The 27,341-nt window shown below is 37.3% G+C and overlaps 1 protein-coding gene across 5 annotated transcripts in view; it reads right to left on the minus strand.

Moving 5' to 3' along the window:
* Positions 1 to 609: 609 nt before the first annotated feature.
* The window catches only part of FBXO4 (F-box protein 4), a 395,613-nt gene continuing 368,881 nt past the window's right edge, over positions 610 to 27,341 (minus strand). For all 5 annotated transcript variants that reach the window (XR_011246428.1, XR_011246427.1, XR_011246424.1 and 2 more), the window contains 3 exons: positions 5,155 to 5,300; positions 1,804 to 2,111; positions 610 to 686 (listed from right to left, as the gene is read on the minus strand). The gene's annotated coding sequence lies outside the window, so the exon portion shown is untranslated. The remainder of the gene's footprint in view (positions 687 to 1,803; positions 2,112 to 5,154; positions 5,301 to 27,341) is intronic.

Consider the following 27,341-nt stretch of genomic DNA (forward strand, 5'->3'; position numbering starts at 1 on the left):
ATATTTTAAGTTTTGCAGGCCACATGGTTTCTATTGCAACTACTCAACTCTGAAGCTGTTACACGAAAGCAGCCGAAAGCCATACATAAATGAATGGGCATGGGTGTGTTTCCAATAAAATTATATTCATGTACACTTAAATCTGAATCTCAAGTAAGTTTCGTGTGTCACAAAATATTTTTCTTCTTTTGTTTTTCCGCAACCATTTAAAAGTATTAAAAAAAATTCTTAACTGGTAGGCCGAATAACAACAAAAAAACGCACAAGGCCATGGGCCAGATCTGGCTGGAGGGCTGCAGCTTGCAGACCCCTAATATAAAAGATAAACTCTCAGAGGCTAGGAATTTGATGCCAGTGACATGAAGTGTAATCTACTTCTATTTTGGCATGAGTCATGCACACAGGAGAGGCTCTTTCAGTACAATACGTCTCTCAAGGCTCCCTTAAGGCATCTAATTATCCCAAATCATAAGTGAAAAGACAGAACATTCCATCTTGAAAGAACTGAAAGTGACTCAGGAAGTCAGATTTTCAGAGGGCATCATGATCTACACATGCCAGCTTTTAAATTCTCATGGTTACCGGTACTCTCCTCCTGTGGTAGGTTTTCCATCTGCAATTACCTCCATCTGTAAGGAGCCCGGAAAGCACTGCCACACAGATGATGTCACTCTCCTCAAGCATACCTGAAGGAGGGGAAGCAGGATTAGAAGAAAAAAATCATTTAAGGGGAAGAAAAGATATCCCCTCTGACAGAAGTTTCCCATAGCCAAGAAGCAATAACAGCATTGACCCAATTCAAAAATGGGTCTGGGAAGTTCAAAATTCAACTCCAGTGACCTCAAGGGTACAACACCGCCCCCCCACCCCCACCAACTCTCCGTTCAGTAAAACCTGTCTTACAAGGAGAATAAAATTTCCAGGGCTTGCCCTTTGCTTCACTCACCGCAGTGTTTGCTTTTCACCTGCACTCGCTTTTGATCATTTTGAAACTACAAAGGGCCTTGACAAAAGACAAAGAAGAGCTTGGCTTCCTGTGAGATTTTCACCAACTTTGTTGCTTTCAGAGCTGGAGCCTACCATCTATATCCAAGCAACAAAATGACTGCATCATTTGAACAGCAGAAAATTGAGTAGGAACATTGAATTCTGAAGCTGAAGGACAGAGTACAGAATCAAAGGCCCTTGCTTATAAATGAGATCTGTTCAATCTTGCCCTTTCATGTATCTTCTTTTTGTTGTTGTCAGACTGTTTTCCCAACTAGATAGTCATACTGGGAAACTCTGCTTGAAGGCCATTTGATATGTAGAGGAAAAAAAAAAATCAACATATAACTTGAAGAAGTGGTGCGTTTTCCAGAAATTAAAAGAACGATTTGTTGTGATGACATACCCTGTGGCAAGGGGATATCGTATTAGGACAAACAGTTCCCAACTTATAAGTAGATTGTGAGCCAAAATTTGTAAGTCAGTTGTTTGCAACTTGGAAGGCATTCGCCTATAGGGACAGTGTTGTACGTGGTGGCTGGACACCAGCATTTAGTTGTGATGGCTTGTGTAATCCAGTCATACTTTTGAAATGGTAAAATGACACTGTTTGAGCTTCTCAGACTGAAGTATGCAGGGATTAACAATGAACATTTCAAGTCAGGGAATAAACATGGTACAACTTCCTGGCATGTTAATTTTGTTATAAAATTTAAGGAAGAATTCTTTCTGAATTAAAAATAAATATGCAGAATTTTGAGTAAAATATAAAATCCCTGAAAACTTTAAAGATTAATCATGAGACTTCAAAACTACCTTGTGCTTATAGCTTGAAATGTTGGTCTAAGTCCCCAGACCTCCTTGATTTCAGAGCTCTCCTATTAGGCAAAGTGGACATGTGTGAGAAGCAAAGCAGTCCAGCATGACAGCTCCATGTTCACCTGCAGCATGGCAGCTTGTTGTATAGACTCCACTGGTCTGTGCCGCGCTAAGAGTCAATGAAAGTTAGCTTTGTAAATTACAATCTTGCTGGGGTCGAAGGAGAGAAAGCACCCAAAGGTATCTGGAGATTGGAGGAGGCCAAGGAGACATAACTACATCCAATGTGGATCCTGGATTGGATTCTGGAATAGGAAAATGACAGTAATGAGATAACTGGTGAAATTCTAATAAGGACTGTAGATTAACCATATTATTGTAACAGCAGTGGTAGGGGGAAGAAGAGTAGGGAGGTCAGAAACGCATGATAAAGATTGAACTTTAAAAAATCTGTAGTCATAGCAATCTCAGTCTTTGTTCTCAAATCTCTTTTTATCAATTAGTAAGATAGGGGGATCTCCTGGTATTGTTTCCACATATGCCATCCCCAGAGACAGCACTAGTGAACAAAGCTGAGAGCACTTGGGGATGAGTATATAGGGCTTTCTTTGGATGATTCACACATCTAGATTGGACAGTCCACAGAGGCAGATCAAATTGTCTCCCAGACTCCACCATGGCTGTGAGGGTTCAGGGTGGCACGGAGCTTTGTTGGGAGACTTCCTCATGAACTTTCTAAGTCAGAGGTCTCATTCCAAGGCAGTCGACCTGAAAGTCCTGCCCCTACCGCAAGATATTGGTGGGACCAGGAGCATTTCCTGCTCATGGGGGTCAGTGTAAGGCTTAGCATCATTTTTGGCCTGAAGTGTAATTTCCCAAGCCCTTAAAATATTCAGGCTGCCCATGAAAGGAAAGGAACATTATATTAGTGTGACAGATATTCTGTCAATATAATTAAGCTATTGGATCTCTTTCTTCTTTAGCAATGGATGTGAAAGCAAAGCAGGGAAGAGCTAGTTGTGTAAAATGGAAATGGCAGATGAGTGGTATGCCATTTAAAGAGAAAAGGGGCAGAAAGGGAGACACTAACAGCAGCAGGTACAAACTTACATGACTGCAGTTTTGCTGCTCCCCTGTGGACGGAGAAGTAGAAGTTTGGATATTGATGGCATTAGAACTGCCTAAACTACAGACACACATGCGTACACTCATGTGTGCGTGTTTTATGAGATTTTTTTCTGACTTGTGCTTGCTTTACTTTTACTTCAGAGGTTAGTGTCTAGGGAGTGAATTAAGAGTAGGATGGAGGGAAGAGCAAGGGATGATCAAGATGCTCAAGGTTAAGACATAACTAATAAGAAGCTGCTGTATAGCACAGAGAACTCTACTCAATACTCTGTAATGGCCTATACGGGGAAGGAATCTTAAAAAGAAGAAAAAGAGTGGACATATGTATATGTATAAATGATTCACTCTGCTGTATACCTGAAACTAACACAACATTGTAAATCAACTGTACTCCAATAAAAATGTTAAAAAAAGAAAAAAGAAAACAAAAGTCAGGGACCAGAAAGAGAAGTCTGCCTATGGCCTAGACGGCTGCCTCTAGTCCACAGTCATGTCTAAGAATGGCTGCTTATGTCTCCAACTATTTGAGAAAAAACAAAAACTACTCCCAGAGGTGCTCTAAACCCTGTGTGGAGCATAAAAGAAATATTTCCCAACATTTACTATTCTGTTGCTTGTTCTGAGGGCCTCACAGCACTTAGTGAGTTAGAGATCTCCAAGAAAATGCCTTGCTCTGCAGAGCAAATTTCCTCTGTTCTACTCTATGACATAAATCACAGCAAGATATTTTTTGACCCACTTCCTAGAGAAATGGAAATAAAAACAAAAATAAACAAATGGGACCTAATGAAACTTAAAAGGTTTTGCACAGCAAAGGAAACCATAAAGAAGATGAAAAGACAACCCTCAGAATGGGACAAAATATTTGCAGATGAAGCAACTGACAAAGGATTAATCTCCAAAATACACAGCTCATGCAGTTCAATATCAAAAAAACAAACAACCCAATCCCAAAATGGGCAGAAGATCTAAATAGACATTTCTCCAAAGAAGATATACAGACTGCCAACAAACACATGAAAGGATGCTCAACATCACTAATCATTAGAGAAATGCAAATCAAAACTGCAATGAGGTATCACCTCACACCAGCCAGTATGGCCATCATCAAAAAATCTACAAACAATAAATGCTGGAGAGGATGTGGAGAAAAGGGAACCCTCTTGCACTCTTGGTGGGAATGTAAATTGATACAGCCACTATGGAGAACAGTATGGAGGTTCCTCAAAAAACTAAAAATAGAATTACCATATGACCCAGCAATCCCACTACTGGGCATATACCCTGAGAAAACCATAATTCAAAGAGTCATGTACCACAATGTTCATCGCAGCACTATTTACAATAGCCAGGACATGGAAGCAACCTAAGTGTCCATCAACAGATGAAGGGATAAAGAAGATGTGGCACATATATACAATGGAATATTACTCAGCCATAAAAAGAAATGAAATTGAGTTATTTGTAGTGAGGTGGATGGACCTAGAGTCTGTCGTACAGAGTGAGGTAAGAAAGAGCAAAAAAAATACCATATGCTAACACATATGTATAGAATCTAAAAAAAAGGTTCTGATTAACCTAGGGGCAGGACAGGAATAAAGATGCAGATGTAGAGAATGGACTTGAGGACACAGGGAGGGGGAAGGGTAAGCTGGGAAGAAGTGAGAGAGTGGCACTGACACATATACACTACGAAATGTAAAATGGATAGCTAGTGGGAAGCAGCTGCATGGCACAGGGAGATCAGCTCGGTGCTCTGTGACCACCTAGAGGGCTGGGATAAGGAGGGTGGGAGGGAGACATAAGCGGGAGGGCATGTGCAGATATATGTATACATATAGCTGATTCACTTTGTTATACAGCAGAAACTAACACAACATTGTAAAGCAATTATACTCCAATAAAGATGTTAATTAAAAAAAAAAAATTTCCTCTGTTCTAATATGGCCCAGCCCAGCCAAGCCATCCAAAGGGTGAGATGTTTGTAAATGGATTCACCCAAGCCAGGATATATGTGTGTACTGTTGGAAGAGTTTTTTTTTTCCCCTTAATATTTAACTTTTTATTTTGAAACAATTTTAGATTTAAAGAAAAGTTGCAAAAATAGCACAAAAACTTCCCATTGAGTTTTTCCCAATGTTAATATCTTACATAACTATGATACAATTATCAAAACCAGAAAACTAATATTGGCACAATTGATGCATTTAATATACAGACCTTATTCGGATTTCCCAGTTTTCTCACTGCTCTCCTTTTGCTATTTCAGGATCCAATCCAGGATTTCATGTTGCATTTAGCTGTCATGTGCCCTTGGTCTCCTCCAATCTGTGATAGTTCCTCAGTATTTCCTTGTCTTTCATAACCTTGACAATTTTGAGATGTATTGGTCAGTATGTTGAAAACTATCTCTCTTTAAAGTTATGTATTTTGAATAAGAATACCGTAGAAATGTTGTTTGTCCTTTCTAGGAACATCATGTTGAGAGTTTATGATGCTAGTATATTTTATTATTGATGATGCTAACCTTGGTTAACCAGAATCCTGCCATGGTTCCCCACTGTAAAGTTACTCTTTTTCCCTTTGTAATTAAGTAATATACAGTGAGATACTTTGAGATTCTGCAAATATTCTATTTTTCATTATATGTCACTCAACAATTTTAACATCTATCAATGGTTTTCTTTGCAAAAAGTATTATTATGGTGATCACCTAAAGGTGATTTTCTATTTATATCATTCCTTTTATGTTTATTTATTGGGATTCTGCTGCAAGGAGGAGCTCTTCCTTCTACCTCATTTATTTACTTACTTGATTATTTATATCAATATGGATTCATGAATTTTTTATCTATAGGTTAAAATCCAATACTATCATTATTTACTGGAATAGGTTTTTTATTTGTTTTTTTAAAATTTTGCTTTCTAACCTCATGCATTCTGACTTCCTAAAAGGTGAAAATTATATAAAGAAAAACATCCTCTCACCTATCTTTAGATATTAAATTTTAGTGCTAGACCTGAACTGAATAAATCTTTTGGAAACACTAAAGAGAGACTGGAAGGCATGGGAAAATGTTTGGTATATTTTGGTAATAAATGATTACAGACAGCCTTGTCTCAAGCAAGCAACTTAAAGATACCCTCAATGGCTAGAGGTAAGATTTTAAACCAGGGGAAAGAGAATATTTTCAACTGGGAAGATGAATATGAAGATAAGCTCCATATTGGAATTATTAGAATTTGGCTTTGAATGCTCAGAATTTGTCTAAATTGTAAATGTACAACTTCCTTGCTGTTAACTCAATCCCTCTCTCTGTTATTTCCTGCTTACTAAGGGAAAGAATACAATATCCACAAGTATTCAATGTAGAAGAGGGACTGCCCCCTGTGTACTATTTCAGAACTACTTTTCCGAGAAAAGCTGAAAACAAACAGTTGTAAGATGTCCTAAACATAATCCTTTCCCCTGGGTAAGTTGTTCTTTAATGCTGGAAACTACCCTCCCCCCTACCCTGAACTCCCACAGCTCATTAGTTCTTTTCTTAAGACCATTACCACATTCAGTCCTAATCATTTCTACTCAGAAATAAGCTGCTGCTTTACTTGATAATATTAATGAGTTATTTTTACCTTTTAGGCTTGATAATGGTATTGTGGATTTATCTTTTTTAAGATTCCTTATTTTTTTGGAGATATATACTAAAATATTTATGGATTTCATGATAGGTCTCAGATTTATTTCAAAATCATCCAGGATGGGGTTGGGGATATTGGGTAGAGGGTGTAGGAAAATATCTCCATGACCTTAAATCAAAAAGAACTTCTTTATCCATTGATCTATCAGTGGACATTTAGGTTGTTTCCATATTTGGCTATTTTAAATAATATTTCAGTGATCATACATTTAAAGTAATTATTTATAGGTGAGGACTTACTAATACCATCTTATTGTTTTCTGAGTTTTTTGTAGTTCCTTTGTTCTTCTTTTGCTATCTTCTTTTGTGATTTGATGACTTTCTGTAGTGGCATGATTTGACTACTTTCTCAGTATATTTTGTGTATCAAAAATAAACTCAAAATGGCTTAAAGACTTAAATATAAGACATGTTACCATAAAATTCCTAGAAGAGAGCATGGGCAAAACATTTTCTGACATAAATCGTACCAATGTTTTCTTAGGTCCGTCTCCCTAGACAGTAGAAATAAAAGCAAAAACAAACAAATAGGACCTAATCAAACTTACAAGTTTTTGTACAGCAAAAGAAACCAGAAACAAAATAAAAAGACAACCTATGGACTGGGAGAAAATATTTGCAAATGATGCAACCGACAAGGGCTTAATTTCTAAAATATGCAAACAGCTCATATAATTCAACAGAAAACATAACCCAATCAAAAATGGGCAGAAGACCTAAACAGATATTTCTCCAAAGAAGACATACAGATGGTCAACGAGCACATGAAAAGGTGCTCAACATCATTAATTATTAGAGAAATGGAAACCAAAACTACAATGAGGTACCACATCACACTGGTCAGAATGACCATCATTGAAAAGTAGACAAAAAACAAATGCTGGAGAGAGTACGAAGAACAGGGAATCCTCCTACACTGTTTGTGGGAATGTAAATTAGTGCAGCCACTGTGGAAAACAGTATGGAGGTTCCTCAAAAAACTAAAAATATAGTTGCCATACTATTTAGCAATTCCACTCCTGGGCATATATCTGTACAAAACTATAATTCAAAAAGAACATGTGCCCCTATGTTCATAGCAGCACTATTCACAACAGTCAAGACATGAAAAAAATCTAAGTGTCCATCAAGAGATGAATGGATAAAGAAGATGTCATACATATATACAATAGAATACTACTCAGACATAAAATAGAATGAAATAATGCCATTTGTAGCAACATGGATGGGGTTAGAGATTATCATACTAAGTGAAGTAAGTCAGAAGGAGAAAGACAAATACCATATGATATCACTTATATGTGGAATCTAAAGTATGACACAAATGAACTTATCTATGAAACAGACTCACAGACATAGAGAACAGACTTGTAGTTGCCACGGGGGAGAGGGAGGTGGGAGAGGGATGGATCAGGGGTTTGGGATTAGCAGCTGCAAACTATTATACAGAGAATAGATAAACAACAAGGTCCAACTGTATAGCACAGAGAACTATATTCAATATCCTGTCACAAATCATAATGGAAAAGCTCATGAAAAAGAATATATATATATATATATATATCTCTGAATCATTTTCTGTAGAAATTAATATAACATTGTAATCAACTATACTTGAATAAAATAAAATTTAAAATAATAATGTGTCTCAATATAAACCTTTGAAGTTGAACCTGTTTAGGGATTTTTGAGTGTCATGTATCTTCATGTCCAATTCTCTCCCCAGATTTGGGAACTTCTCAGCCATTACTTCTTTAAATAATCTTTCTGCCACTTTTTCTCTCTTTTCTTTATGGGACCCCCATTATTCATACATCAGATCTCTTGATGGTATCCCATAAATTTCATAGTCTCTTTTTCATTACTTTTGATTCTTCTTTTTCTTCTCTGAATGGATTATTTCAAATGACTTGTCTTTAAGTTCAGAGATTCTTTCTTCTGCTTGATCAAGTCTGGTGTTGACACTCACAATTGCCTATATTTAATTTCTTTCACTGTATTCTTCAGGTCCAGAATTTCTGTTTGGTTCTTTTATATGATTTCTCTTTGTTGAAATTCTCATTTTATTCATTATTGTTTACCTGATTTCATTGGACGGTCAGTGTTTTCTTATAGCTGATTGAGCTTCCTTAAACCAGTTGTTTTGAATTCTTGATCAGAAAATTCATAGATCTCCAATTTATTTGTGGATGATTACTAGAAAATTATTCTATTCCTTTGATGGTACCATGTTTTCTTTATTTTTTTGTGTGTGTGTTCCTTGAAGTCTTGCATTGCTGTCTTCGAATTTGAAGAAAGAATCACCTCCTCCAGTTTTTACTCACTGGCTTCAGGAGAGAAATACCTTCACAAGTCAGCCCAACCAGGGATTCTGAGGCTTTTTCAGAACTTTTCTGTGGATGGGATGTACCCACTCCACACCTATTCCTCCCTCTTGCATTATTTTTTATTTATTTACTTATTTTTGCGGTACACGGGCCTGTCACTGCTGTGGCCTCTCCCGTTGCAGAGCACAGCCTCCGGACGCACAGGCCCAGCGGCCATGGCTCATGGGCCCAGCCGCTCCGCGGCATGTGGGATCCTCCTGGACCGGGGCACGAACCCGTGTCCCCTGCATCGGCAGGCGGACTCTCAACCACTGTGCCACCAGGGAAGCCCCCTTGCGTTATTCTTAAGATTGTATGCCTTCTCTTGATCCTGCAAAGCCAGGTTGAATGCTGAGAGCCTCTCTTTTGTTCTCCTCGGAGAAGTGCTGCCAAGTGCTCAAGTTTGCGTGCCTTCTCCCAATGCTGCAGAGCTGTGTTGGCTTTCTGTGTGTGCTTTCCAGCCATCTGCAAAGGTTCATACTCACAGTCCATGCAGGCATATGCAGAGAGCTGGCCATATGAGTGTGGGTGAGGTATGTGGAACACTGGGGATACCTATGGGCCAGATGGAGGAGTCTGCAGGCAAGGCATCCAAACTGGTTTATGAATGGGCTTCCTGATGGAGTCTGCAATGCAGTGAGTAGAATCTGCAGCCCTATGATGAGTTCCAAGTCCTGCTTGCTGTGCTCCAAGCTTCTCCCAACCCCTCAGTCATGACAATCACTTCAGTGTTCTGGGTTGGGTGAAAAAGAAGTAGGCCTCTTTGGGGAGTGTCCCACAGGGCTGGGGAAGCCAGACAGTCACTCACTATGCTCTCACTTTCCCTGTGGAAGAATTTGACACTGGGCTGTGTTGCCTTGGAGGGGAGGGGTAACATGCATAAAATGAAACTGCTCTTCTTACCCTATTCAATGAAACTATTCTTGGATTTTTTGCTCCAACAGCGTGCTAGAATGTTTCTGCTAGACACCCAGTCTCTGACAAAAGTACACTGATCTGTGGGTCATTGTCAAAGTTGATCTTCTATGAGGGATGAGGATGGAAAACCATTAAACCATGTCATTGACATCACTCTCTCCCTTCTGAATTCATTAATTGGAATTTTGTTGTAAAGAAGAGCTATCCCTTGTCCCCTATTTATGTATGTATTAAAGAAGTGAGAAGGGTGAGAATTAGATGCCTTTATTTTATTTTATTTATTAATTTATTTATTTTCATAGTGTCAATTCTTTTATTTTTTAAATTTTTTTAACATTTTATTGGAGTATAATTGCTTCACAATGTTGTGTTACTTTCTGCTGCACAACAAGTGAATCAGCCATATGCATACATATAACCCCATATCCCTTCCCTCTTTTGTCTCCCTCCCACCCTCCCTATCCCAACGCTCTAGGTGGTCACAAAGCACCAAGCTGATTTCTTGTGCTATGCAGCTTCTTCCCTAGCTATCTATTTTATATTTGGTAGTGTGTATAAGTTAATGCTATCCTCTCACTTTGTCCCAGCTTGCCCTTCTCCCTCCCCATGTCCTCAAGTCCATTCTCTACAACTGCATCTTTATTCCTGTCCTGCCCCTAGGTTAATCAGAACCTTTTTTTTTTTTTTAGATTCCATATATATGTGTTAGCATATGGTATTTTTTGCTCATTCTGACTTACTTCAATCTGTATGACAGACTCTAGGTCCATCCACCTCACTACAAATAACTCAACTTCATTTCTTTTTATGGCTGAGTAATATTCCATTGTATATATGGGCCACATCATCTTTATGAATTCATCTGTTGATGGACACTTAGGTTGCTTCCATGTCCTGGCTATTGTATATAGAGCTGCAATGAACATTGTGGTACATGACTCTTTTTGAATTATGGTTGTCTCAGGGTATATGCCCAGTAGTGGGGTTGCTGGGTCATATGCTAGTCCTATTTTTAGTTTTTTAAGGAACCTCCACACTGTTCTCCATAGTGGCTTTATCAATTTAATTTCCCACCAAGAGTGCAAGAGGTTTCCCTTTTCTCCACACCCTCTCCAGCATTTAATGTTTGTAGATATCTTGATGATGGCCATTCTGACTGGTTTGAAGTGATACTTCATTGTAGTTTTGATTTCCATTTCTCTAATGATTAGTGATGTTGAGCATTCTTTCATGTGTTTGTTGCCAATCAGTATATCTTCTTTGGAGAAATGTCTATTTAGGTTTCTGCCCAATTTTAGATTGGATTGTTTGTTTTTTTGAAGTTGAGCTGCATGAGCTGCTTGCATATTTTGGAGATTAATCCTTTGTCAGTTGTTTCATCTGCAAATATTTTGTCCCATTCTGAGGGTGTCTTTTCGTCTTGTTTAAGGTTTCCTTTATTGTGCAAAACTTTTAAGTTTCTTAGGTCACATTTATTTATTTTTATTTCCATTTCTCTAAGAGGTGGGTCAAAAGGATCTTGCTGTGATTTATGTCCTAGACTGTTCTGCCTATGTTTTCCTCTATGAGTTTTACAGTGTCTGGTCTTACATTTAGGTCTTTAATCCATTTTGAGTTTATTTTTGTGTATGGTTTTAGGAAATGTTGTAATTTCATTCTTTTACATGTAGCTGTCCAGTTTTCCCAGCACCACTTATTGAAGAGACTGTCTTTTCTCCATTGTATACTATTGTCTCCTTTATCAAAGATAAGGTGACCATATGTGCATGGGTTTATCACTGGGTTTTCTATCCTGTTCCATTGATCTATATTTCTGTTTTTGTGCCAGTACCATATTGTCCTGATTGCTGTAGCTTTGTAGTACATTCTGAAGTCAGGGAGTCTGATTCCTTTAGCTCCATTTTCTTTCTCAAGATTATTTTGGCTATTCGGTAACTTTTGTGTTTCCATACAAATTGTGGAATTTTTTGTTCTAGTTCTGTGAAAAATGCCATTGGTAGGCCGATAGGGATTTCTCTGAATCTGTAGATTGCTTTGGATAGTATAGTCAGTTTCACAATGTTGATTCTTCCAATCCAAGAACATGGTATATCTCTCCATCTGTTTGTATCATCTTTAATTTCTTTCATCAGTGTCTTATAGTTTTCTGCATACACTTCTTTTGTCTCCTTAGTTAGATCTATTCCTAGGTATTTTATTCTTTTTGTTGCAATGGTAAATGGGAGTGTTTCCTTAAGTCTCTTTCAGATCTTTCATCATTAGTGTATAGCAATGCAAGAGATTTCTTTACATTAATTTTGTGTCTGCTACTTTACCAGATTCATAGATTAGCTCTAGTAGTTTTCTGTTGGCATCTTTAAGACTCTCTATGTATAGTATCCTGTCATCTGCAAACAGTGCCAGTTTTACTTCTTCTTTTCCGATTTGGGTTCCTTTTCTTTCTTTTTCTTCTCTGCTTGCTGTGGCTAAAACTTCCAAAACTATGTTGAATAATAGTGGTGACAGTGGGCAACCTAGTCTAATTCCTGACCTTAGAGGAAATGGTTTCAGATTTTCACCACTGAGAACAATGTTGGCTGTGGGTTTGTCATATATGGCCTTTATTATGTTGAGGTAAATTCTCTCTATGCCTACTTTCTGGAGAGTTTTTGACATAAATGGGTGTGGAATTTTGTTGAAAGTTTTTTCTGCATATATTGAGATGATCATATGGTTTTTATCCTTCAGTTTGTTAATATGATGTATCACATTGATTGATTTACGTATATTGAAGGATCCTTGCTTTCCTGGGATAAACCCCAGCTGATCATGGTGTATGATGCTTTTAATGTGCTGTTGGATTCTGTTTCCTAGTATTGTGTTAAAGATTTTTGCATCTCTGTTCATCAGTGATATTGGCCTGTAGTTTTGTTTTTTTGTGACATCTTTGTCTGGTTTTGGTGTCAGGGTGATGGTGGTCTCATAGAATGAGTTGGGAAGTGTTCCTCCCTCTACTCTACTTTGGAAGAATTTGCGAAGTATAGATGTTAGTTCTTCTCTAAATGTTTGATAGGATTCGCCTGTGAAGCCATCTGGTCATGGGCTTTTGTCTGTTGGAAGATCTTTAACCACAGTTTCAATTTCAGTGCTTGGAATTGGTCTGTTTATATTTTCTATTTCTTCCTGGTTCAATCTTGGAAGGTTGTACTTTTCTAAGAATTTGTCCATTTCTTACAGGTTGTCATTTTTATTGACATATAGTTGCTTGTAATAATCTCTCATGATCCTTTGTATTTCTGCAGTGAGTTGTTATTTCCCCTTTTTCATTTCTAATTCTGTTGATTTGAGTCTTCTCCCTTTTTTTCTTGATGAGCCTGGTGAATGGTTTATCCATTTTTTTTATCTTCTCAAAGAAACAGCTTTTACTTTTACTGATCTTTGCAATCACTTCCTTCATTTGTTTTTCATTTATTTCTGATCTGATCTTTATGATTTCTTTCCTTCTGCTAACTTTGGGGTTTTTTTGTTCTTCTTTCTCTAATTGCTTTAGGTGCAAGGTCAGGTTGTTTATTTGAGATTTTTCTTGTTTCTTGATGTAGGATTGTATTGCTATAAACCTCCCTCTTAGAACTGCTTTTGCTGCAACCCATAGGTTTTGGGTCGCGGTGTTTTCATTGTCATTTGTTTCTAGGTATTTTTTGATTTCCTCTTTGACTTCTTCAGTTATCTCCTGGTTATTCAGTAGTGTATTGTTTATCCTCCATGTATTTGTAGTTTTTATAGTTCTTTTTCCTGTAATTGACATCTAGTCTCATAGCGTTGTGGTCGGAAAAGATACTTGATAAGACTTCAATTTTCTTAAATTTACCACGGCTACTTTTGTGACCCAAGATATGATCTATCCTGGAGAGTGTTCCATGAACACTTGAGAAGAAAGTGTATTCTGTTGTTTTTGGATGGAATGTCCTATAAATATCAATTAAGTCCATCATGTTTAATGTGTCACTTAAAGCTTGTGTTTCCTTATTTATTTTCATTTTGGATAATCAGTCCATCTGTGAAACTGGGGTGTTAAATCCCTTACTGTGATTGTGTTACTGTCAATTTCCCCTTTTATGGCTGTTAGCACTTGCCTTATGTATTGAGGTGCTCCTATGTTCAGTGCACAAGTATTTACCAATGTTATATCTTCCTGGGTTGATCCCTTGATCATTATGTAGTGTCCTTCTTTGTCTCTTGTAATGGTCTTTATTTTAAAGTCTATTTTGTCTGATATGAGAATTGCTACTCCAGCTTTCTTTTGATTTCCATTTGCATGGAATATCTTTTTCCATTCTCTCATGTTCAGTCTGTATGTGTCCCTAGACTGAAGCGGGACTCTTGTAGACACGATATATATGGGTCTTATTTTTGCATCCATTCAGCCAGTGTATGTCTTTTGGTTGGAGCATTTAATCCATTTACATTTATGGTAATTATCAATATGTATGTTCCTATTACCATTTTCTTAATTGTTTTGGGTTTATTATTGTAGATCTTTTCCTTCTCTTGTGTTTCCTACCTAGAGAATTTCCTTTGGCATTTGTTGTAAAACTCGTTTGGTGGTGCTGAATTCTCTTAACTTGCTTGTCTGTAAAGGTTTTAATTTCTCTGTCGAATCTGAATGAGATCCTTGCTGGGTGGAGTAATCTTGGATGTAGATTTTTCCCCTTCCTCACTTTAAATATGTCCTTCCACTCCCTTCTGGCTTGAAGAGTTTCTGCTGAAAGATCAGCTGTTAACATTATGGGGATTCCCTTGTATATTACTTGTTGCTTTTCCCTTGCTGCTTTTAATATTTTTTCTGTGTATTTAATTTTTGATAGTTTGATTAATATGTTTCTCTTTGGGTTTATCCTGTATGGTACTCTCTGTGTTTCCTGGACTTGAGTGACCATTTCTTTTCCCATGTTAGGGAAGTGTTCAACTATAATCTCTTCAAATATTTTTTCAGACCCTTTCTTTTTCTCTTCTTCTGGGACCCCTATAATTAGAATGTTGGTGCATTTAATGTTGTCCCAGAGGTCTCTGAGACTGTCCTTAATTCTTTTCATTCTTTTTTCTTTATTCTGCTCCCTGGCAATTATTTCCACCATTTTATCTTCCAGCTCACTTATCTGTTCTTCTACATCAGTTATTCTGCTATTGCTTCTTTAGAGTATTTTTAATTTCAGTTACTGTGTTGTTCATCACTGTTTGTTTGCCCTTTATCTCTTCTGCATCCTTGTTAAATGTTTCTTGTATTTTCTCCATTCTGTTTCCAAGATTTTGGATCATCTTTACTATCATTAATCTGAATTTTTTCAGGTTGGTTGCCTATTTCATCTTCATTTATTTGATTTTGTAGGTTTTTACCTTGCTCCTTCTTCTGTAACACATTTTTTGGTCATTTCTCTCTTTTTCTTTTACTGGTGGGGCTGTTTTCCTGTCTTACTGGTTGTTTGGTCTGAGGCGTCCAGCACTGGAGTTTGCAGGCAGTTGGATAGAGTCGGGTCTTGGTGCTGAGAATAGGACCTCTGGGAGGCCTCACTCTGATTAATAGTCCCTGGGGTCTGAGGTTCTCTGTTAGTCCAGTGGTTTTGATTTGGAGCTCACACCACAGGAGCTTGGGCCCAACCTCTGGCCTGGGAACCAAGATCCCACAAGCTGGTTACTGGGGGTTCCTCCCATCCCGTTTGGTGTCCATGGTCCCCCACTGATGCCTGGTAGGTGCCTTAGTTGAGCGGAGACATGAATTCTGTGTCCTCCTAGTCCGTCATCTTGACTCCACCCTAGGTGGTTTTATTTTAAACTCACATTTTAAATATTAACATTTTAAATGAAACACAATACAAATAAATGTATAAAACATATATGGACTACCTTATAAATGTTTCTAAAGTGAACAGACACTTCCAGAAATAGATCACTAATGGTTTTCCATAAACCCTTAGTGCATCCTTTCCTAGTGACAATCTACTCCCCTCTTAGAGATAACTGCTGCCATGACTTTTAGGTTTTTGTTTTCTTTTGCGGCATGCGGGCCTCTCACTGTTGTGGCCTCTCCCGTTGCAGAGCACAGGCTCTGGACGCGCAGGCTCAGCGGCCATGGCTCACAGGCCCAGCCGCTCCGCGGCATGTGGGATCTTCCCGGACCGGGGCATGAACCCATGTCCCCCACATCGGCAGGCGGACTCAACCACTGCGCCACCAGGGAAGCCCCTGCCATGCCTCTTATAGTAAACTTTTCTTTCCATTTCTTTATGTATTCCTAAACTTTAGAGTTCACTTTTGCCCGTTTCTGGATTTTATATAAACAGAATTATGCTATATGTATTTTTATGATTTTCTCCAACATATTTTGAGACATCCGTATTTCTGTGGATCTCTGTACCTCATTTATTTTTAGTGTTGTAGTACTCCGTTGTATGAGTTTAGCATAATTTATTCATTCTGTTAATGGGTTTATAATTGTTTTTAGATTTTTGCCATTATGAAAAATGTTACTATGAACATTTTTGTGTACGGTTTTTTGTCTTTTGGGAGATTGATTTATAGCTCTCTATATTTTCCATATATATGTTAGTAGTTTTTTGGTTATATTGCTGCAAACATCTTTCTTTCCCCACTTTATGACTTATCTTTTCACTCTTTTTATGTCATTTGATGAACAGATGTCTTAATTTTAATGTCAAATTTATCATGTTTTCCTTTACAGTTGGTGCTTTTGTATCTTGTTTATGAAATCTGTCTACACCACAAGGTTATAAAGATATCCTCTTATATTCTTCTCTAAACCTTTATAGTTTTGGCTTATACATTTAGATTTTTAATCTATCTGTGATTGAATTTGTATTTGGGGTGAGGTAAAGATTGAATTAAAAAAATTTTTACCTATGTATAGTTAATTGTCCTGAAGCCATTTATTTGAAAGTATGTTTTTCATTAAAAAGACCTGTGGTTAAAATTACACAGTCATAAAAAAGGAAATAATGCCATTTGCAGCAACATGGATAGACCTAGAGATTATCATATGAAGTGCAGTAAGTCAGACTGAGAAAGGCAAATATCATATGATATTACTTATATATGGAATCTGAAAAAAATGATACAAATGAATTTATTTACAAAACAGAAATGGACTCACAGACATAGAGAACAAACTTACAGTTACTAAAGCGGATGGGGGGAGAAAAATTCGGAGTTTGGGATTAATATATATACACTACTGTATTTAAAATAGATAAGCAACAAGGATCTACTGTATAGCACAGGAAACTATACTCAATATCTTGTAATAACCTATAATGGAAAAGAATCTGAAAAAGAAAAGGATGTATATATATGTTTATATATATAACTGAGTGACTTTGCCATGCATTTGAAACTAACACAAAATTGTAAATTAACTACACTTCAATTAAGAAAAAAGACAAGTGGTTGCCAGGAGTTGGGGTTAGGAGAGAGGGAAGGATGAATAAGCAGAGTACAGGGGATTTTTAAGGCAGTGAAACTATTCTGTATGATACAGAATTGATGGACACATGTCATTATACATTTGTCAAAACACATAAAAAATGTGCAACACAAAGTGTGAGCCCTCGTGTAAAGTATGAAATTTAGTTAATAATATATTAGTATTGTCACATTAATTGCAATAAATGTTACAATTACAAGATGTAAATAACAGGGGAAATTGGAGGGTGAGGTGAGGATATTTGGGAACTCTGTTCTGTACAGTCTGCTCAATTTTCTATAAACCTAAAACTGCTAAAAAAAAAAGTCTATTAATTTTCTTAAAAAATTCTTTTTCTCAGTGCTCTGAGTGTCACATCTATTATAAATTACATTCCCATGGGACTGTTTCCAGTTATCTATTCTGTTCCATTAATCTTTTTATTTATATCTTATCAATAAACACTGTCTTGATTATCAGAGATTTATAAGGAAGCTTCCTGTCAAATTCTCCCACTTTTTAATTTATTTTGAAGAGTGTTTTGGTTAGTTTTGGTCTTTTGCATTTTTGTAAAATTTTGGAAACAACTTGTGAAATCACATACATATACACATGCATGCATGCACACAAGTAGTTAGTATTTGGATTGAGATCGCATTGAATTTATAAATTAATCTGGGAAGAATTTATACTTTTGTAATATTGTCTTCCTTTCTATGAACAAAGTATTTTCTCTATTTATTTAATTCTATTTTAGTACTTTCAGTAAGGTTTTATAATTTCCCCTGTAGAAATCTTGCATGTTTTTGTTAGATTTATTCTCAGTACTTTATATTTGTTGATATGCTTATAAATGGTATCTTTCTAAAGATTTCATTTTCTGTTTGATTCTGTTGTCTGAAAATATGGTTTATTTCATATATTGACTTTTAATTCTGGGACTTTGCTCAGCCCTATTATTAACATTAATAGCTTACCTCATAATTCTTGGAATTTTTATACACATCATTGTATCATTTGTGAATAGCGGTAGTTTTGTTTCTTCCTTTCCAACCTGCATAAGTTTTAAATTTTTTTATTGTTTTGCCTTTTAGTGATCACTAGACCTTCCAGTTCAGGGTCGAACAGAAGTGGTACTCTCATGCATTCTCTTCTCATTCCTTACCCCAAAGAGAAATATTCAAAATTTTTACCTTTAAGTATAATATTTATTGTAGGAATTTTTTTTTACAGATATCATCTGTTATATTAAGGAAGTTCCCTTTTATTTCTAATTTACTAAGTTCTTTATTTTCCCTCACATTACTGAATTTTATCAAAAGATTTCACTGCATTTCAACCCGTAGGTGGAAAAGAGGCTGAAAACTACAATCACTATGCAGTATAGCTATTTGCGCAACTAAAAATTGGGAATATAATACTTCAGAGCAAAGAGAGCCTGGGCTGAAGGGCCACTGACAATCTCTGCTGCAAGCTCCAATATGTGGTGGGGCCCTTTTACTGTTTAGAGATTTTTTTTATCAGTAGCCCTTGGTACAGGACTACCATACTTTCCAAGGAGGGGAACATATTTCCTGCATATTGTGGGTCCCAGGTCCTAAAATCCCAAGAACAAGGCTTCCTGAAGACATTATCTGAGATCCAGTGCCCTACATCAGAGCAGGGACTGGCCAGAGCTGCAGAATCCCTTTAATCCTGGGTGTTGGTGTCTTGGGCACAACAGGCAGCTATTCCACTGTTGACACGCCTCTTCCTCTTCTCTGATTTTCATTCATTCAGTCTTCTGTTGTATTTTAAACTGAATTTGAATTTCATTTCTGGAGCTTATTTTCACAGTTCCTGAGTTACTCAGAGAAAAGACATCATCTCAGTACATGACTAACAGAACTGAATTTGAGTAAAGGTGGTTACAGTTTAATTTTTAATAAAATGACTGCATTGGCTCTCTTAAAAGTTAAGTGATCATTCTCATTTGGCCCTTTCCCCTTAAAGTTAGGGAAACAAAATCACTAGGTTTTGAAAAGAACACTGAACATGGTACCAGGTAATGGTGTTGCCTGTGGCAATGACAGAAAAGAGCTTTCTGGCCTCAAAGGGCTCAGATTCCTTACAGTGGGCTCCTTATCCAGGTCTCAGATCAACTGTTGTTTAAATGGGCTAACATGATGATCTATATTTATAGGGAAAGATATTGAAACAGAAAATTTTAAGTATTTCATGGACTTAAAAATGTATGAATGCATCTAGAGTTCCAGAGCCTATGCAACCTAAATTTATTCTTGTTTTTTTCCTAGCTTTATTAAAATATAATTGACACGTAACATTGTATAAGTTTAAGCTGTACAATGTGATGATTTGATACATGTATATATTGCCAACCATCTATCTGATAAGGTGTTAATATCCAAAATATATAAGGAACTCATACAACTCAATAGCTAAAAACCAATCCGATTAAAAACATAGGCAGAGGGGGACTTTCAAGATGGTGGAGGAGTAAGACGTGGAGATCAACTTCCTCCTCACAAATACATCAAAAATACATGTACATGTGGAACAACTCCTACAGAACACCTAATGAATGCTGGCAGAAGACCTCAGACTTCCCAAAAGGCAAGAAACTCCCCACGTACCTGGGTACGGCAAAAGAAAAAAGGAAAAATAGAGACAAAAGAATAAGGATGGGACCTGCACCAGTGGGAGGGAGCTGTGAAGGAGGAAAAGTTTCGACACACTAGGAAGACTCTTCACTGGTGGAAACGGGGTGTGTGTGTGTGTGGGAAGCTTCAGAGCCATGGAGGAGAGTGCAGCAACAGGGGTGCAGAGGGCAAAGCGGAGAGATTCCTGCCCAGAGGATCAGTGCCAACCAGCACTCACGAGCCTGAGAAGCTTGTCTGACTGGGGGTTGGGAGCTGAGGCTCAGGCTTCGCAGTTCAGATCCCAGGGAGAGGACTGCGGTTGGCTGCATGGACACAGCCTGAAGGGGGCTAATGTACCACAGTTAGCCGGGAGGGAGTCTGAAAATAAGTCTGGAACTGTATAAGAGGCAAGAGACCATTGTTTCAGGGTGCGTGAGGACAGGGGATTCAGAGCACCGTCTAAATGAACTCCAGAGACGGGCACGACCCATGGCTATCAGCATGGACCCAAGAGGCATGAAACGCTATGGCTGCTGCTGCAGTCACCAAAAAGCCTGTGTGCAAGCACAGGTCACCATCCACACCTCCCATTCCGGGAGCCTGTGCAGCCCGCCACTCCCAGGGTCCTGTGATCCAGGGACAACTTCCCCGGGAGAACACAAGGTGAGCCTCAGGCTGTTGCAATGTCACGCTGGCCTCTGTCGCCGCAGGCTTGCCCCATATTCCATACCCCTCCCCCGCACTGCCTGAGTGACACAGAACCCCCTAATCAGCTGCTCCTTTAACCCCGTCCTGTCTGGGTGGGAACAGACACCCTCAGGCAACCTACATGCAGAGGCAGGGCCAAATCCAAAGCTGAACCCCAGGAGCTGTGCGAACAAAGGAGAGAAAGGGAAATCTCTCCCAGCAGCCTCAGGAGCAGCAGATTAAATCTCCACAATCAACCTGATGTACCCTGCATCTCTGGAATACCGGAATAGACAATGAAACATCCCAAAATTGAGGCAGTGGACTTTGGGAGCAACTGTAGACTTGGGGTTTACTTCCTGCATCTAATTTGTTCTGGTTTTATGTTTATCGTAGTTCAGTATTTACAGCTTATTATCATTGGTAGGTTTGTTTATTGATTTGGTTGCTCTCTTCCTTTTTATATATATTTTTTATTTTTCTTTTTTCTTTTTTTCTTTTTGTGAGTGTGTATGTGTATGCTTCTTTGTGTGATTTTGTCTGTACAGCTTTGCTTCTACAATTTGCCCTAGAGTTCTGTCTGTCCTTTATTTTTTCCTTCCTTTTTTTTAGTATACTTTTTAGTGCTACTTATCATTGGTGAATTTGATTTTTGGGTTGGTTGCTCTCTACTTTCCTTCTTTCTTTTATTTATTACTTTTAAAATTTTTAATAATTTTTTTATTTTAATAACTTATTTTCTTTTATTATTTTTCTTTCTTTATTTCATTTTTTTAATCTCTCTTTTCTTCTGAGTCTTGTGGCTGACAGGATCTTGGTGCACAGCTGCGTGTCAGGCCAGAGACTCTGAGGTGAGAGAGCCAAATTCAGGATATAGGTCCACCAGAGACCTCCTGGCCCCATGTAATATCAAACAGCGAAAGCACTCCCTGAGATCTGCATCCCAATGCTAAGACCCAGCTCCACTCAATGACCAGCAAGCTACAGTGCTGGACACCCTATGCCAAACAATGAGCAAGACAGGAACACAACATCACCAATTAGCAGAGAGGCTGTGTAAAATCATAATAAGTACACACACACCCCAAAACACACCACCAGATGCAGTCCTGCTCACCAGAAAGACAAGATCCAGCCTCATCCACCAGAACACAGGCACCAGCCCCCTCCACCAGGAAGCCTACACTACACACCGAAACAACCTTACCAACTGAGGGCAGACACCAAAAACAATGGGAACTATGAACCTGTAGCTTGCAAAAAGGGGACCACAAACACAATAGGTTAAACAAAATGAGAAGACAGAGAAATATGCAGCAGATGAAAAGCAACGTAAAGCTACCAGACCAAACAAATGAAGAAGAAATAGGCACTCAACCTGAAAAATAATTCAGGGTAATGATAGCAAAGATGATCTAAAATTTTGGAAATAGAAAAGAGAAAATACAAGAAACGTTTAACAAGGACCTAGAAGAACTAAAGAGCAAACAAACAATGATGAACAACACAATAAATGAAATTAAAAATTCTCTAGAAAGCATCAATAGCAGAATAACTGAGGCAGAAGAATGGATAAGTCGCCTGGAAGATAAAAGAGTGTAAATAACTACCACAGATCAGAATAAAGAAAAAAGAATAAAAAGAACTGAGGAAAGTCTCTGAGACTTCTGAGACAACATTAAATGCACCAATATTTGAATTATAGGGATCCCAGAAGAAGAAGAGAAAAAGAAAGGGTCTGAAAACATATTTGAAGAGATTGTAGTTAAAAACTTCCCTAATATGGGAAAGGAAATAGTCAATCAAGTCCAGGAAGTGCAGAGAGTCCCATACAGGATAAATCCAAAGAAAAACATGCCAAAACACATATTAAGCACACTATCAAAAATTAAATACAAAGAAAAAATATTAAAAGCAGCAAAGGAAAAACAACAAATAACATAAAAGGGAATCCCCATAAGGTTAACAGCTGATATTTCAGCAGAAACTCTGCAAGACAGAAGGGAGTGGAAGGACATATTTAAAGTGATGAAAGGGAAAACCTGCAACCAAGATTACTCTACCGAGCAAGGATCTCATTCAGATTCGACAGAGAAATTAAAACCTTTCCAGACAAGCAAAAGCTAAGAGAATTCAGCACCAACAAGCCAGCTTTACAACAAATGCTAAAGGAATTTCTCTAGGCATGAAACACAAGAGAAGGAAAAGACCTACAATAACAAACCCAAAAGAATTAAGAAAATGGTAATAAGAACATACATGTTGATAATTACCATAAATGTAAATGGATTAAATGCTCCAACCAAAAGACATAGACTGGCTGAATGGATACAAAAAAAAGGCCCATATACCTGCTGTCTACAAGAGACCCACTTCAGACCTAGGGACACATACAGACTGAAAGTGATATTCCATGCAAATGGAAATCAAAAGAAAGCTGGAGTAGCAATTCCTATATCAGACAAGATAGACTTTAAAATAAAGACTATTACAAGAGACAAGGAAAGACACTCCATAATGATCAAGGGATCAATCCAAGAAAAGATTTAAAATTGTAAATATTTATGCACACAACACAGGAGCACCTCAATACATAAGGCAAATGCTAACAGCCATAAAAGTGGATATTCACAGTAACAAAATAATAGTAGTGGACTTTAACACCCCACTTTCACCAATGGACAGATCATCCAAAATGAAAATAAATAAGGAAACACAAGCTATAAATGATACATTAAACAAGATGGACTTAATTGATATTTATAGGACATTCCATCCAAAAATAACAGAATACACTTTCTTCTCAAGTGCTCATGGAACATTATACAGGATAGATCATATCTTAGGTCACAAATCAAGCTTTGGTAAATTTAAGAAAATTAAAATCATATCAAGTATCTTTTCTGGCCACAATGATATGAGACTAGATATCAATTACAGGAAAAAAACTGTAAAAAGTACAAACACATGGAGGCTAAAGAATACACTACTAAATAACCAAGAGATCACTAAAGAAATCAAAGAGGAAATAAAAAAATACCTAGAAACAAATAGCAATGAAAACACAATGACCCAAAACCTATGGAATGCAGCAAAAGCAGTTCTAAGAGGGAAGTTTATAGCAATACAACCCTACCTCAAGAAACAAGAAACATCTCAAATAAACAACCTAACCTTACACCTAAAGCAATCAGAGAAAGAAGAAGAAAAAAACCCCAGAGTTAGCAGAAGGAAAGAAATCATAAAAATCAGATCAGAAAGAAATGAAAAAGAAATGAAGGAAATGATTGCAAAGATCAAGAAAATTAAAAGCTGGTTCTTTGAGAAGATAAAAAACGGATAAACCATTAGCCAGATGCATCAAGAAAAAAAGGGAAAAGACTCCAATCAATAGAATCAGAAATGAAAAAGGAGAAGTAACAACTGACACTGCAGAAATACAAAGGATCATGAGAGATTACTACAAGCAACTATATGCCAATAAAATGGACAACCTGGAAGAAATGGACAAATTCTTAGAAAAGTACAACCTTCCGAGACTGAACCAGGAAGAAATAGAAAATATAAACAGACCTATCACAATCACTGAAATTCAAACTGTGATTAAAAATATTCCAACAAAGAAAAGTCCAGGACCAGATGGCTTCACAGGCTAATTCTATCAAACATTTAGAGAACAGAAAACACCTATCCTCCTCAAACTCTTCCAAAATATAGCAGAGGGAGGAACACTCCCAATCTCATTCTACAAGACCACCATCATCCTGATACCAAAACCAGACAAAGATGTCACAAAAAAAGAAAACTACAGGCCAATATCACTGATGAACATACATGCAAAATTCCACAACATAATACTAGGAAACAGAATCCAACAGCACATTGAAAGGATCATACATCAAGATCAAGTGGGGTTTATTCCAGGAATGCAAGGATTTTTCAATATATGCAAATCAATCAGTGTGATAAACCATATTAACAAATTGAAGGAGAAAACCATATGATCATCTCAATATATGCTTAAAAAGCTTTCAACAAAATTCAACACACATTTATGATAAAAACCCTCCAGAAAGTAGGCATAGAGGAAACTTACCTCAGCATAATAAAGGCCATATAGGACAAACCGACAGCTAACATCGTTCTCAATGGTGAAAAACTGAAAGCATTTCCCCTAAGATCAGGAACAAGACAAGGCTGTGCACTCTCACCACTATTATTCAACACAGTTTTGGAAGTTTTAGCCACAACAAGCAGAGAAGAAAAAGAAATAAAAGGAATCCAACTCAGAAAAGAAGACATAAACCTGTCACTGTTAGCAGATGACATGATTCTATACATAGAGAATTCTAAAGATGCCAGCAGAAAACTACTAGAGCTAATCAATGAATTTGGTAAAGTAGCAGGATACAAAATTAATGCACAGAAATCTCTTGCATTCCTATACACTAATGATGAAAAACTGAAAGAGAAATTAATGAAACACTCCCATTTACCATTTCAACAAAAAGAATAAAATACCTAGGAATAAATCTACCTAAGGAGTTGAAAGACTTGTATGCAGAAAACTATAAGACACTGATGAAAGAAATTAAAGATGATACAAACAGATGGAGAGACATACCATGTTCTTGGATTGGCAGAATCAACATTGGGAAAATGACTATACTACCCAAAGCAATCTACAGATTCCATGCAATCCCTATGAAACTACCACTGGTATTTTTCACAGAACTAGAACAATAAAATTCACAATTTGTATGGAAACACCAAAGATCCCGAATAGCCAAAGCAATCTTGAGAAAGAAAAACAGAGTTGGAGGAATCAGGCTCCCTGACTCCAGACTATACTACAAAGCTACAGTAATCAAGACAGTATGGTACTGGCACAAAAACAGAAATATAGATCAATGGAACAGGATAGAAAGCACAGAGATAAACCTATGCACATATGGTCAACTTATCTTTGATAAAAGAGGCAAGAATATACAATGGAGAAAAGACAGCCTCTTCAATAAGTAGTGCTGGGAAAACTGGACAGCTACGTGTAAAAGAATGAAATTAGAACACTCCCTAACACCATACACAAAAATTAACTCAAAATGAATTAAAGACCTAAATATAAGGCCAGACACTATAAAACTCCTAGAGGAAAACATAGGCAGAACACTCTATGACATAAATCACAGCAAGATTCTTTTTGATCCACCTCCTAAAGAAATGGAAATAAAAATAAACAAATGGGACCTAATGAAACTTAAAAGCTTTTGCACAGCAAAGGAAACCATAAAGGAGATGAAAAGACAACCCTCAGAATGGCAAAAAATATTTGCAAATGAAGTAACTGACAAAGGATTAATCTCCAAAATACACAAGAAGCTCATGCAGCTCAATATTGAATAAACAAACAACCCAATCCAAAAATGGGCAGAAGACCTAAATAGACATTTCTCCAAAGAAGACATACAGATTGCCAACAAACACATGAAAGGATGCTCAACATCACTAATCATTAGAGAAATGTAAATCAAAATTACAATGAGTATCACCTCACACCAGTCAGAATGGCCATCATCATAAAACCTATAAACAGTAAATGCTGGAGTGGGTGTGGAGAACAAGGAGCCCTCTTTCACTGTTGGTCGGAATGTAAATTTATAGAGCCACTATGGAGAACAGTATGGAGGTTCCTTAAAAAACAAATAATAGCACTACCATACGAAACAGCAACCCCACTACTGGGCATATACCTGGAGAAAACCATAATTCAAAAATAGTCATGTACCACAGTGTGCATTACAGCACTATTTCGAACAGCCAGGCCATGGAGGCAACCTAAGCGTCCACCAACAAATGAATGGATAAAGAAGATGTGGTACATATATACAATGGAATATTACTCAACCATAAAAAGAAAAGAAACAAAATTGAGTTATTTGTAGTGAGACAGATGGACCTAGAGTCTGTCATACAGAGTTAAGTAAGTCAGAAAGAGAAAAACAAGTACCGTATGCTAACATATGGAATCTAAAAAAAACCCAAAAAACAAAAAACGGTTCTGAAGAACCTAAGGGCAGAATTGGAATCAAGACACAGACGTAATGAATGGATTTGAGGACACGGGGAGGGGGAAGGGTAAGATGGGCCAAAGTGAGAGAGTGGCAGTTGCATGGATATATATACACTACCAAATGTAAAATAGATAGCTAGTAGGAAGCAGCTGCATAGCACAGGGAGATCAACTCGGTGCTTAATGTCCACCTAGACTGGTGGATAGGGAGGGCTGGAGGGAGATGCAAGAGGCAGATAATGGGATATATTTATATGTATACCTGATTCACTTTGTTATACAGCAGAAACTAACACACCATTATACTCCAATAAAGATGTTAAAAAAACAAACAAAAAAAAACATGAGCAGAGGACCTGAAGAGATATTTTTCCAAAGAAGAAAGACATACAGATGGCCAACAGACACATGAAAAGATGCTCAACATCACTAATAGGGAAATGCAAATCAAAATTCCAATGGAAAAAAAAAAGAAAAAACCCACAATGATATATCACCTCACCTCGTTAGAATAGCTAGTATCAAAAAGACAAGAAATAACAAGTGTTGGCAAGGATATGGAGAAAAGGGAACCCT

Source organism: Delphinus delphis, chromosome 3, assembly GCF_949987515.2.
Source record: "Delphinus delphis chromosome 3, mDelDel1.2, whole genome shotgun sequence".
NCBI lineage: Eukaryota > Metazoa > Chordata > Mammalia > Artiodactyla > Delphinidae > Delphinus > Delphinus delphis.